We start from the raw sequence: 13,903 nt of genomic DNA, 5'->3' as shown, positions 1-13,903 counted from the left end.
GAGTATGTGGGTGTGGGAACAGCAAGTGCAGTCTCTCCCCTCTTGCTGTGTGCCATAATGTTTACCTGCCTTGGCTCTGATGGAAAAACCACATTGTGTGCAGTGGGGAAATGAGGAAAGAGCTCTTTGTGGGGTTAAGAGGTTGCGTATAGATCTGATGCTCCCCCCACCATACGGACGGAATGCATGATTTGGTGTGTATGTGAGCACCCAGTTTAAACCTCCAGCCAAACATCACGAATTTGGGTAACCTTTTTATCCCAAGTCCGATCTCAAAGACCAATTTCTGCTCAAGGATTTCACAAATGATTGGTTTTTCTTGTTGTTCTTTCTACCTTAAGAATAAATGATTTTTTTCACTGTGTGGAAGCGGACAGATTTGAGGGGTTTCGATTCCTAAAATCAGTAGGGGGGCTTGTTGAGCCACTTATTGTACAGAATTGCTGAAGAAATGCTGTCTAGTACCAGAGCATGTAGTTATAGGTGGCAGATGATGCATTTTCTAGCTCCTGGTGTCAGGGAAAAGCACCGGGTCCTGGGTGGCACTGCACGGTTTGTGGTAGGGCTGTGCTGCCCTTGCTCACAGGTGGGTTCCCAAGCTTGGCAGAGGAAATCTAGCCCAGGGATAACTGCTCTTTGTGCTGCAGCCTGTTGTCTGAAGGCAGAATCAGACCCTCTTCAGGGCTTGGAAGGGAAGCTTTGATAAGAAACAAGCTATAGAAATGAGCAGCAGGAGCTCTGAGGCCTTGGTGCTAATGGGGGCTGCTAGTAGAGGATCAGACCAACTCCATACAGTGCTGTAACAAAAACAAACTAATAACACCAAAAAAAAAAAAAAAAAAAAGCAAATCCACAAAACACTACAGAACCCCCCGACCCGTTTACAGGGGAAGAGTGACATCTTGTGGGCTCAACTTGCAGTTCTCCACCAAAACGCAGCGGTCACTTTGCCCTGAGCTGGGGCTCCCTTCCACTGCTGCCTTGCTGCCCAGACACGGGCACACAGCTCACAGCAGCTGTGATCACACAGCAGGCTGGTAGTTGAACGTTAGGCTGTATGAAACCATTCTCGGGTGGTGTGATGGAACATGCAGTGTTACTTCTGTATCTCCAAAAGTACTTAGGGAAGCTTTACTAGATGAGATGAAGAGGCTTTAAACCACTCATGCCTGTTGTACGTCAGATAGGAACTTCCTTGGTTTCTCTTTGCAACCCCAGTGAGATGAAGGATGAACCTTGCGGTGTTTTTGATCTAGCTTTAAAACTTGAAGTGTCTAATGGGGAAATCTGTCTTAATTGCTTGTCTTCTATTGCAGCAGCCAGCAGAGCAGCCAGCAGAGCAGCCACGATGACGACTCGTCCCGATTCTTGAGCCCTCACACACGTGACGACAGGTAGGGCTGGCAGCAGCTGAACTGCAGGGGATTTCTGCAACCAATCCTGATGGGCCAGGCTGATTGAGACCTCACTTAAGTTTGTTCTTGGAGTTATCTAGCAAAAAAAAAAAAGTCACTTGCATTTTTAAATGTGATTTAACAGGTCTTAGCGATGTCTGAAAAGATGCATTTTCATGTAGTTAATAGCAGAACATTTGAGACAAATGCATCGCAAGCAACTCTGATCCTTGAAAATGCACAGGTGAAATTTCATACGTAATTCTTCAGCATAACATGAACGTTGGCTGTTTTATTCTACTTGTTTTGTGTTGGGACAGTTCTTGGGTATTTTTTGCAATGAGGGCAGTGAGGCACTGGCACAGGTTGCCCAGAGAGGCAGGGATGTCCCATCCCTGCAACAGCTAAGGTCAGCTCTGAGCACTGGTGGCCTTTTTGAGGGTCCCTTCCAACTCAAACAGTTCTGTGATCTGAGCTCATTTGTAGCAGCTATGATGTTCAAGAAGAAAAGTTTCTTGTGCTTAGGGTTGATTTATGACTGCTTTAAGCTGCAGCACTGGCACGGAAGCTGTTGAAAAATGAATGCTTATTTTGGTGTGTGATTTATTATTGTTACTCTGCCCAGAGCCCTATGATTAAGGGTTTTGCTGTATCTTGTAGTTCATCTTGTGAGTCTGAAAGTGCTTTGTTTCCTTCTGTGCCTGAGCCTTTCTGTCCTGGGTTGGCTCCTGCAGGTTCTTTCCCTAATAACACCCTGGTCTAGGTTTTAGATTCTGCTATTTTTTTATGCTGTGACTGTGTTGCATTTTTCTTTAATGTTGCAACTGTGGATCACGGCAAAACTGACTGGAGTGCGTGTGCTGGGAGTTGGGGAGAGGTGCCTTTCTGCTGCTGCACAGTGCTTCATGAGAAGCATCTGAATGTGGCTTGTGCTCGATGTGCAGTCAGAAGAGCTGTGCTCCTGCTCTGTTACTCAGTTACCCACCCAAGCTATCCTTGAGGCCAAAGGCCCTTTTTTCTGACTGCAGCAGGGCAAACACTTTGTGAACTCAGATTCCCCACTGATGTTAAAGACCAATGCATTGAGTAAGGACTGAGTATCAGCTAAGGAAGCATCTGAGGAATCTCTCACTTGAGAGAACATCCCAACCCTGGAGAGCTAATTAATATCCTAGCAGAATTTGACTCTGAATTAGTACTTGGTAGTCACAGTTGACCTTCTCCTCCATATGCTTCCCTCCAATTATCAGTCTCTGGTGCTCTGGAACCTGGCATAATTGACTGGTGGGGAGCAGTGTTTGCAATTGGTAAATAAAGAATCTGAGCAAAGCAGCTGGTACTTAGATTATACCTGGGCTTTCTATATAATATTGCATGCTGCTGTACTAACTGGTCTGGGATTTCATAGGTTTAGTAGAGTTAGGCTTCCTTAACACTCAGATGGGGGTTTTCTTGGCGTGGAAAAAGAGGCACTTCCAAATTGTTCCCAGGTTTCATTTGTAGATTAAACCAGAGCCCTTAGCCTGGTGTTGAGAGCATCTTTGTGGCTGGAGGAGATGCGTGTTTGATGGAGTGCTGCCAGATATCAGACCAGAGTGATGGTGAGCCTACAACGTTCTTGCAGCCTGGATTTAATTTCAAGTCAGTTTTGCTTTCACAGAAGAATACTGATCCTAAAATGACCCATATGGCTACACTTCACAAAGTAACAGCTTCACTGCTGCTGCCTCCCTTTGGATAGCAGAGACTCTTGCTCAAGTCACTTTATAAATGATTTTGAGATAACTTTAGCATTTCTTGTAAAATGCAAAGCTGGATGTGAATTCAGCTAGCAAAACTATCAAGAGCTTGCTACCTATTATTCCTATTAGCAAAGTTGAAGGTTGATTCTGAAGCACTGTGAATCTACCAGACTCTTTAAGGTGCTGGTCTTGAACACTAACAAAGGTCCTCCATCCATGAGCTTTCACCTCTTCTCTGTGTTACACTGGTGAAGGCCTACAGGCAGCTGTGTCTGTTTGTTTAATTGATGATATAGGAGCTCTAACTAAAAATACCTAAGAGGTTTCATAAGTCCTGTAAAAAGGACAAAAGCTGAAGAGAAAGGCAGAAGAGGGAAGAACAAGAAGTCTTGTAGTGCGCACCTTCTCTTGGCGTGCTGCCTCTGGCATCACAGGCAGGTGCACTGCAAAGAGCAGAGAGAGAGCATCCACAGCATCCACAACAGTTTGCCTGGAAAAGGGCTGAAAGAAGCTACTCCAGCCAAAATGAAAGGATGCTGAGTTGCTGTGTGGACTGTGGGATTTAAAATAAAAATGGAGAGAAATGCATAGGTGAAGATAACTGATATGTGGACTAGGCATAAGCAAGATCTTAGCCTGCATGCTCTTACTGTGAATTATGGTACCAGGGAATGCTGCTCATGGAGTTAACTGCTCAATGATGGGATTCCAAGGATCGTGCTCCAACCCCTGGGCTCTTCCAGAGAAGACTCAGTGTTTGCTCTGCTGGCAGATGAGCTCAGTGTCGGCTAATGGCTCCGTTTCTTGAGTTGTGAGCGGTCTGTCAGCTGGTGAATTGTGAAGTACAGCCATGGTCCAGAACCCACACCCTGAAAAGGTGTCCTGCAGCACAGCAGTGAGGCAGGTCTGTCACCTGCACGTGTCTTCTCTGAGGAAAAAGCTTTTCTTCTGCAAAATCATGTAAGTTATGTGCATCATGTCTGGTTGCTAATGCTGGGAGGGAGCCTGTACAGATTTGATTTTTATGGTAAATATGTGGGTATTTTCTGGAGTTATGGAAGGGAAAAGTGAAGCTAGGAAGACTTAGTTTTTGCCTGAGCTTGGAGCTCGACTCCCTGCTCTCTGATCCTGGGTGAGTTTGGATGAATCACTTCAGTGATGCTGCCTATGAAATAAGGAGGAAGATTTTCTTACTTCACAGGAGATGGATAAGAGATGTTGGATTAAACTGGTGGGTTGCTGAGGTACTGAAGCACCACAACCATAGGAGTACGAAGTGGTAGAGCTGAGTTGATGTCCAAATAGTTGTTCTCACAAGCAACTTAAAGTAATTTGGAGTGGGTAGGGTTGGGATGGAGACAGCTGGAGACCTTGATGTATACATACACATATCCTTGTCTTGTGACAATGATTAGGGAACTATGTAAGTTGCCTTGAGCTCTGGATTAAGTCTAAGGTCATGAGCCTGCTTGTGCTTGAACCAAGGACTTGTTCTTCCTTGTGGCATTGAGGTGCCTATCAGTTTTAGGGTGTAGAGATACTTTAATGAAGAGTTTAGGCTACTGAGCTGGGGGGGAAATCAGTCCTCAACCTTGTATGTAATCTAAGGGGACAAACTACTAAGGTGGAGGCATAAATGTGGGAGGTGGTATGGGGATGGAGAGCAATAGGGCACAGATCTGGGAGAAAGGAAGCAGTTCACTTCTTATGGGTCTTACTAATAAAAATGGAAGAAATGAGAAAAGCTACTTCTAAAATGCCCCGGATTTTTATGCCCTGCCTCTTAATTAGCCCCATACTCTGTGCAGTAACTTATTCTGGTAATTCTGGGGCTGTGGGGCTTGTTTTACCTTTGCATAATTTAATAAGAGTTTCCTCAATGGATCAAAATTGAGGACTTGTAGAAGGATTAGAGAACAGCTTAAGAATGAGACAAGCTGAAGAAATTCTGCCATTTGAGTTTGCAGGAAGTTGTGCAAAGATTGGAGGGAGGACAGACATCTTTTGTTAGTGCCAACGTTGTATTTTAGGGGGATCTGTTTAAGAAGCTAGGAGAAATTCAGTGTTTCATAGCATACTCAGGACTTACTTATGCTGCACCTTCCTATCCCATGTCCTTTTTCCCCTTTACGTGAGGAGAAGTTGACATCCATTAACTCTGCTGATTCAGTTGGACTTGATGTTAAATGGAGTAACTTTGTAGAAGCTTAACCAGAATGGCACAAAGCTCCTTTGTCACACAGGAAAGATGGTTAACGTTTAGTCAGAGCTCCTATCCTCCCTGAACCCTCCTCCTCACCTCCTTGCTGCTGATTGCTGGGCCCAGCACTGATTCTGAGCTGCAGAAGACAAGAAGAGCAGTGTAAGAGCAGCTCTCCTCCACTTGGGCTGCCAGATTTGCTGCTGTCAGCAGAGCTATTGTGAATGGAAATAGCAGCTGCCCTGTTCCTCATGCGCCAGCATTGTTCCTTCCTTTGAAGATGGGCTGTTGTTAATTACAGTGTGCTTGAAGCTGCTCTGGTGGATAAGGCAGGCTGCTACCAAGCAGATGGAATAAGATGAATTTCTTCTTTCTGTGTTTAGCTGAGAAGCTGCTTTTGCACCTGGGTGCCAGCTCAGTGGTTCTGCCCTGTAGAGGGGTAAGCAGTTTGGGAGGAAAGCTTTCATCCCTTTTCCCTGAAATCCTGGTGTTCTGTCAGTGAAGATAAGGATGTGTTTTGTTTTCCATTCTTATTCTCTTAATCTTAAGGAGACTGATCTTGAGAGCACTTTGTGATTTTGAAGCAAGGGGAATCCACCCTATGCTTCCTCCTTCAGGACAGAGGGATGTGGAAGCACCGGCACCTCCTCTGCCTGCCTGGGGCCAGCAACCAGGAGGAGACCTGAGAGGATGAACTGGCTTTCTAGTGCCCATGTGCTCAGTTGATGCCACTGCTCAGCATGGCAGTATGAAGCTTCGAAGAGTTTAGAGCAATTGGCGAACTTGAGAGCAGGGTGATTTTATGCTTCCTATAGTAATGTAACACATCCTGCCTCTCTGTGTTAGCTGGTGGCTGCTGGTGAGAGGCAATTTGATTGATATCACAGCTTTTGTACAGACAGTAGGTAGAGTACATTCAGAGTCCCAGCCATCACTGAAAATAAATCATTCTTAAAATTTGGCCCTCTGTTCCAAGCTGCTGTGGCACAAAGGTATCTGCCTGTTGCCCTTTTGAAAACTCAGTCAGCTCTAAGCTTATAGCATGAGAGCATCCATGCAGATCAGTAGTGGAACTTCACAAGGAAAGGAGTGATCTTACACCAGATGTAACAGCAGGGTGAAGCAGGATTTGGATCTCACATCTCAATTTCCTTATCAGTTCTGTCTCTACTGGACTAGTGCTTTATTGTTAGGTAAAACCCTGCTGTGCCTTGCATATCTCTGAATGCAGAGGAGTTCTGACAGACCTCATATGGCTGCGTCACCAACTCGTGATGCTCAGGAACAGGAGGAGGAGGAGAGGTTCTAATGTGTCTCTTTGCCCTTATCTGTGATGCAGGGCAGACTCCTTGCTCTGCTTTTCCGCCAGTTCCCAAGAGCAGAGGGCTCAGTTGTGAAACTATATTTCTCTTGGAGGCCTTCAGCTGTGGTCACCCTATCAGCCCTGCATCCTCTGGGAGCATTGGGATATTCAGACTATCACAGCTTGAGAGATGCAGAGGTGGGGGGGCAGGCTGGAACCTTTGGCATTGCTGTAAACCATCCCATTTCACAGAGCTCCAGTTCACTAGGCTGTCAGCAGGCTTACATGCAGCGTGCTTTCGGCTGCGAAGCCCCTTGCACAGATTCACCTTGCAACAGAGCACTTACTGTGCCTTAGAGCAATACTGCTATAGAAGCAGCCATCAGAGGGTTTCAGAGGACTTAACTGATTTTAGTCTCTCACAGCCAGAGCTCAGGCTTTCGAATGCAGGGGAGTGAGGCTTTTTGAGGGAGCCTGACACTTAATTCAGGTAGTGGTTGGCCAGCTTTATACAGTGATGCTATATAACCTGAACTAGACTTTTTTACTTCACAACTGTAGGCCAGAAGTTCTTAAGCTGTGGAACACATCTCTTTGTTGTATAGGTAGCTGCATAAGCTGGGATACATCTACATATGTATCCTTCCAATTATATTGCATATATGCAAAGGTGAGTTATAGGAGTTGCAGCTGTACCTTTTCAACACGTAAAAATGAAGTGGTGGTAGAAGTACAAGGTTTTCTCAGAGCACTGTGTAGGCACTGCTTCTGTCTCACTGTCAGAGAAACCCACCTTCCTTTGCAGAAAGTGTTTTAACTGAGATCTCATGAGAAACCTCCGTGCATTTGCACGTCCTGTAGGGAGCTTACTTGGCACTCCTGTTGCAGAGATAAAATCTGGAAGCATGTTCTTCCTTTGTATTTTGTGGAATGATTGATGGATGAATGCAGTGCAGTAAAACAAAGGTGTTACTTAAAATAAAGGAGGGGAGGAGTGGGCAGAGAGATGATGCATAGCTCTCCAGGTCCCTTCTTCACAGCAATTCTTCCTTGTGATGAGGAAGAAGCTCAGGAAAAAGCAGTGCTTGAGGTCCCCAGTTGCAGCCAGGGCCCTGATGTGTTGTTTAGGCATTACCTGCATGGAGCTCCAACTCTAGGTGTACATAGGGACACACAGTTGGTAGAGAGGATGGTACAGAAGAAAGATAACAGAACCTGTCCTTTAGCTTCTTGGTGGAGAAGCTTGGAGCCAAAAGGCCCAGATTTGAAGATGCTTCCCTCTTCAAATGCTTCCTGAGAGCTGGAAGTGAAGCTTTTATGTTTCTTAATAAAAGGTGAACTTGTGCTGCCCAAAAGAAATCTCAGTGGGAGAGGTGACTGTTCTGTTAGTCAACTGTGCTACAGCTTAGCTACAACTGACTATTCAAGTAAGGAGATGGAACTGCTTCTTGTGTCTGAAGGAAGTGCATAACACCTCTTCTGCTGTCCATAGTACAGTGCTTTTGTAATTAATGGCAAGGGTGAGGTGAGAAGGGTGCCTTGAGGTGTCAGTCCCTTCAGCTGCTGCAACTGAAATCTGCTTAGGTTGCTGTTAAGGTCTCAAAGCTCTCAAGCTTTTCCTGAGAGCCTTGAAGATGAGAAATATCTGCTAATTTGTAGTGACTTGTTGGGTGTGCAGTGGGCATGGAAAAGAAGATAACTACTCAAGAGAAGAGCTGGGTTAACTATTCTAGGCTAAGCAGGTTAAAACCCATCTGTTGAGCCAGTAAATGAACAGGCAGGACTGGCACATATCAGAGGGGAGAAACTGGAAGCTTCTTAAAATTTTAGTGGAGTTCTTGTTGCTTTACTGTGGCCTTTTTCATGCTTTTAGTGCTGTTTATCTTTGGCATATGGAAGTATTTGCAGTGTTTACCTTGGAAAATGTGTGCGTGTTTGCATTTCATAGTTGGCTGCCTAAGTGGGGAAATACCAAGCACTGAAAACATATAATACAAAACAAAGGAGCAGAAACGAGATTGGGGCTGCCTGGGAGTTCTGCAGTGTTTGATTCTTGATGCATTCCATGAATGCTGGAAATAAGATACTGTTTAGAAATGCAGTGCACAAAAAATAATGTAAGGAAGAGGTGGTGAAGCATTAAGTGCTTTACAGAGAGCTGTTCTTGCAACTTTGGGTTTTAGTTGCCTCTTTCAATAGAATCTCAGGGTGGAGAGAAAGCCTGTCTCCATTTAGCAAAGTGCTCAACCCAACGAGGAGCTCATCTGTGTGTCGCCCCCATAGCAGGAGCATCCATAGCAGGTTTGAGTGATGCTGTGCCTTTAAAATTGAATCGCTTGTGATAGAAGAAATCTGAGAGCACAGAAAGGAAACCAGTGCCTCTTGCGCAGAGCAGGCTCTTTGGAGATTTCTCCATTGCTCTGCATTCTCACCAGCCTGGTCACTGCTCCTTCCCTTTGGGGCCAAACGGCAGCCACTAGGATAGCATCGATGAAAGCCATCCCAGAGCCATCTTAATGGTGACATTACATCTTTCTGCTGTGGATTCTGAGGTCACCAATCTGTGCTTCTTTCTCCCCAAAACTGCTGTGTGTGTGTGTAAGCCAGCTGGGATTCCATCTTCTGACTAAACAGCGTTTCACTCCCTCGCTGCTGAAGCAACACTTGCTCAGGTTTCTGGGGAGCACATGGCATTTGGACAGACTTCCCTATGCTGATGACTGTAACCGTGTGAGTGCTTACCGACCTCATTTCCTCCTTTCCTTCTCCTCCTTCCTTGTTTATCTTCCCATCTGTTTCTTTCTTGGCCTTTGCAGAGTATTTGTTGTGCGTTTCGGTGATAAGATGGCAGCATGCGTCTCCCCACCGCACCATGCGTCGTAACAAGGTCAGCTGTTATCATGGGTACTAACCAAGGTCTGTCCTTGAGCCCCTCTGCTGGACCTCTGCTTTTCTTCGTGCTCCTGCAAGTTTCACTTTGAACTCTTCCTTAAGCCCTCTCTGCTGCTTGTTCTCCCTTCCCTCTTAAGTACCCCACTGTAATTCTTTGGTTGTAGAATGCCTTTGTGCTCTTTCCCTTACCCTTTTCTTTTTGTTTAAATAGAGGGTCGTGTGTAAGCATGGGCCTTGCTTGAGGGATGCTGGTCTGTCAGAGTTTCAGGTGTGGTAAGGTGATGGTATTTCTCTGTTGTGGATAAGGAGTAGCTTCACTTCAGGCTTAGGCATGGAGGTGCTCAGATTTCCTTACCTATCCTGAGCCTAAGAGGTGTTGCTTTCTCTGTGCAGCAACTGCCATGCATCAGTGCCTTCAAGCTCAGAATCATTCTGGGTTTCTGTACGAGGGGTGGCTTTGTGGTCTGTGACACAGTGAGACAAGTCATCCTCTGTATCATACCCCTAATTGCAAGCAGTCACTCTTTATTCCACCTTGGTGATGCCACTTCTATTGGAAGGCCCCTCTAACATGTGAGAGTGTGGTGTGCTTGGGCTGAGATGCCTCTGTCTGCAAGTTGAAGGCTTGAAGTCTGAGAGCTGTGTCTGGAGCAGCTGCTTTCTCTGATTCAGAAACAAGAGGGCTCTTTTCCTTCAAGACTTTGCAGTGATTTCTCTAGTTGCTCATTCTTGAAGTCAACACATTGTGCACATGTTCCTGCTGCAATACTTCTCACCCCTTTATCTGCAGCATCTGCAGTTATTTTTTTTTTTGCCTGGGAGAAGATATTGCATTAGATGCATGGGTCAGATCAGTACAGACAGCTTTGTTTCCCTGATGTGCTACCTCTGTGCCTCTGTGGATTATCTTTTTAAGCTGTGCCAGCCCAAAGGCTAAAGTTCATATCTTATTTAAAGATTTAGCTTGACATAACTGAAAGCTGTCTTATTACAAAGGATCCAGGCTGTCAAGCATTTCAGAGCACTCCGATTTTGAGAGATCAAGTGTTGAGCATTATACACTCATCCTGTTGTCAGGCTTGGGCATGATGTATCCCATGCCACGAGTTACTTCAAGTATCCTGACCTAACAAAAAGGGAGGTGATCACTCCATAGCACTTGTGCCCAAACTATGAAGCCTTACTGCCTTCCTGTTGCTTGCTGCAGTTTACTTGCAATGGATGGTAAAATTCAAAGATGGCTTTTCAACTTCCTGACAAATTGAGATCAAGGAGTTTCAAGGCATAATCCATATGTTGTGAGTCCTGAAGCTGTCTTTTGTTAGCCTGCCTCTTCCCACAGCGAATGAGCCTTTTTTGGAAGGGCTGTTGCACCGTTGTAGGCAAAGGCAAGTTTGAACTCTTAACCTTCCAAGACAGTGATGGGAAGAAGAGCCAGAAGACTGTGTGTGAAAGCACCAGGCCTCTTTTGTTACAGCATTGCTCTGAATCATCCTGGTTTCCCTACTCTGCTGATATTGATCATCTTTCTCCTTTTGAAAAATATTCTTCCCTTTCTAAATCTTTACAGGAAATTACTTTCTTTTCTTCTCTGTACAGAGAGAAGCTTCTCTTCGTGTTATTTTGTGATAGCCAAAGTTCTCTCTTTCCTGCTGCAATACTCTTTAGCCTTGCTCTCCCTTCCAAAACCCTCAGATGTAGTTTTCATGCCCTGCTAAACCACACTTAGCATAGAAAGAAGCAGCTTAGATGCACTTTCTGTTCTGCATATGGTGTGACTACACCTCCCATGATGCCAGGAGTGCAAAATGCATATTTTATTTCTGGAAATGAAGTCTCACGTGACTTCCCAGCTGCTGCAGCAAACAGGGAACTCCCTTCTGAGGTTTTTTTCCCTGGGAAATGGAGGTGTGTCCTAGCTTGCAGATGCTGTGATTGCATCTGACAGCAGAGGCTGTGGGGCTGCAGAACGCTGCTGACTTTGGGAAGGAATTGGGAATTTATCCATCTGGCTTGTTTTCCTAAATGCTAAGGTGCAGAGCAGTCAAACTACCTCTTCCATACGTCCAGCTGCACTTCATAGTTTTCTTTCTCTCTCCCCCTAATGTTCACTGTTTATTTATTCCCTACCCTTCCCCCCCACTAGCCCTGTCACTAACAGGGTTTTGTCTTGCCTGCATATTCCACAGAAGCTTTGTATCCATCATGTGGGTGCCTAAACCACTCGTGTTTTGGTTCGTGGGGATCTTTGAGGCTTTGCAGGCTCACACTCCAAAGTAATGCAGTGCTGTAGCTGTATCTATTCATAGAGCTTTGGATCCTCACCCAGAGCTCGGTGTGTCACACTGGGTTGTTCGCTTCCGAAAAGTGGACTTCCTCAGGAGATGTTTCCTGTTTTGCTCTTAAGTTCATGAGCTGGAATTAGCTGCTGTAATGAGTGCAGAGTGGGAACTGGGCTTTTTTTCTGAAAAGCAAACTGTTTTTTATGAGGAGGTGACTACGTGAAAGGCACCAGAAATACACCCTTTTTATATGCATTTAATAGAATATAGAATGTAGTACATTGAATTCAATAAAACTCAATGAGATTGCTTTATGGGGTGTGTGCACGCATGCCTCTGCACAAGAAATGAGTAGCACAGCTTTGCAGAAAATAGGTAGCTGCCCTTGAATTCATGTAAACTGTTGAGTGCATTGTAAATTACATGGCGCTGCCCCCTGGGCTTTGTGTACTGTAGTGTGCAGTGCCTGCCGTGTGCTGGAGCACCGCTTGCTGCACTGCTCTATGAATAAGCACTTTCATGCAGTGATGTTTCTAGCCCTTAGAGGCTCTTAATTTGACTGAGCTCTGCAGTGGTTTTTTTCCAGCCTTCCTCTCCCTCCCTCCCAGCCCGGATTGCTCACGTCTCTCTGCTCTGCCAGCACTGGGATGCTCTGACCACTCGCATGCAGCAGCTCCTGGCTGGCTCACTGGCTCCAGCCTGGTTTTGTGTCTGGAGCAGACTGGGAAGAGCGAGAGGGAGAGGCTGGGTGACGGTTGGGGCTGGCTGAAGTCACCCCGTGCCACCAATCACTGCCTCAGCAGCTCCGGGTGCCTTTTGACGCCAGCACAGATTCAGCTTAGAGGATGATTTGATATTTGCAGCGTCTGAGCTGACAGTGTGCACCACAGAGTTCTTAGTTTTAGGCCCAGTCATTTCTGTGTGTTATCCTGAGGTGAGTGCTCTCAGTAGGGTGCAGATGACTAACTTCCACCTTTTTTTTTTCTCTGCACGTGTTAATCTCTCTTTAAATGGTCTCTGCTAAGCTTATCTTCTCTTGCAGCATTGCTTCTCTGCCTGTCTGGCTGTCTTCTCTCACGCTTTCCTTTCCTCTTCCTCCTCATCTCACCTCATCCCTCCTCCTTTACCCACTGCGCTGCCCAAGCCCCACTCACCACTCTCCTTTCTCCTGATTTCTGAAGCACCCACGTTAGTGGTTTGTTGCCCCTCTCCCCTCCCATAGAGCAAGAAGGAGGAAGAGCAGCATGGCCTCTTACCCCCAGGCAGGGGTGGGTTGCTGCCTGCTCCTTGCAGCAGCTCAGATTTGAAGTCAAGGGGGAGGAGGCAGGCTGATCCCCAGCATCCTACAATAATTTGGGGGGGGGCAGCAGCAGGGAGGGCTGCCAGATTTCATGGATTTTTGTGCCAGCCTTCAGTTGGGAATCTAAATTGGGACCATCAGCTTGAGATGCTTTTCCTTTGTTTGGGGACAGCATGGTGAGCTCTTCCATGGCTTCCACGACACCTGTCAAACTGTCTGTCCTCTCTTCACCCTCCTTTTCTTGACTCTCCTTTTCTCTCCCCCTTTTCCTTCAATGCCCTTGTTTACTGATAGGCCAAGCAGAAAACATGGAGACGTCTGATATGGCGACAGCAAAGGTAGGATGGAAATGCTGCCGGCCTCACTGTGCGTAAGTGGTTTCGCTTGGCAACTTCTTATTTCTCTCACCCTTTTTGCTTTCTCCAGACCCTGTTCCCTGAAGCTGGGAGTGGTTTTAGTGCTGGGGTTGGCAGCAGGGTTTGCATTCCAGAAGGAAGTTGGTATTGGGGCCACGCAGTGCTTTGCATGTAAGATTTCAGATAGAATCTTCCTGCCCTAAAATATCGATGCTCCAGGCTGATGTGGGGATAGGAGAGACATGGGGGGGTCTGCATTGCTGCCAGCGGCAGGGCTTCTTTTGTCCAAAGGAAAACCTGAGGAGAGAGCCGGGATGCTGGCTGCAGCCTGCACTGCTGCTGTATGAGAAGGGATCGCTAGAGGGTGCTTAAGAGGAAGGCTTCCTACCGAGTCGGTCTTGTGGAGCAGAAACGCCTTTTGGCAGCTTAATTTT

General features: G+C 46.1%; 1 protein-coding gene across 5 annotated transcripts in view; it reads left to right on the top strand.

Annotated features, from left to right (window-relative positions):
* The first annotated feature begins 1,337 nt into the window (after positions 1 to 1,337).
* GRAMD1B (GRAM domain containing 1B) overlaps positions 1,338 to 13,903 on the top strand; it is a 76,126-nt gene continuing 63,560 nt past the window's right edge. For 2 of the 5 annotated variants that reach the window (XM_042831931.1, XM_042831928.1), the window contains exon 1: positions 9,510 to 9,526. The gene's annotated coding sequence lies outside the window, so the exon portion shown is untranslated. Of the gene's footprint in view, positions 1,395 to 9,509; positions 9,527 to 13,903 lie in introns of those variants that run through there. The other 3 variants (XM_042831935.1, XM_042831936.1, XM_042831934.1) reach the window with 3 other exon arrangements.

The sequence above is a fragment of the Centrocercus urophasianus genome, unplaced genomic scaffold, assembly GCF_019232065.1.
Source record: "Centrocercus urophasianus isolate 14NV4802_14NV808 unplaced genomic scaffold, USGS_Curo_1.0 seq_37, whole genome shotgun sequence".
In the NCBI taxonomy this organism is placed as follows: domain Eukaryota; kingdom Metazoa; phylum Chordata; class Aves; order Galliformes; family Phasianidae; genus Centrocercus; species Centrocercus urophasianus.
The sequence above is the reverse complement of the archived record's forward strand: the minus strand, read 5'-3'. Positions and strand labels throughout refer to the sequence as shown.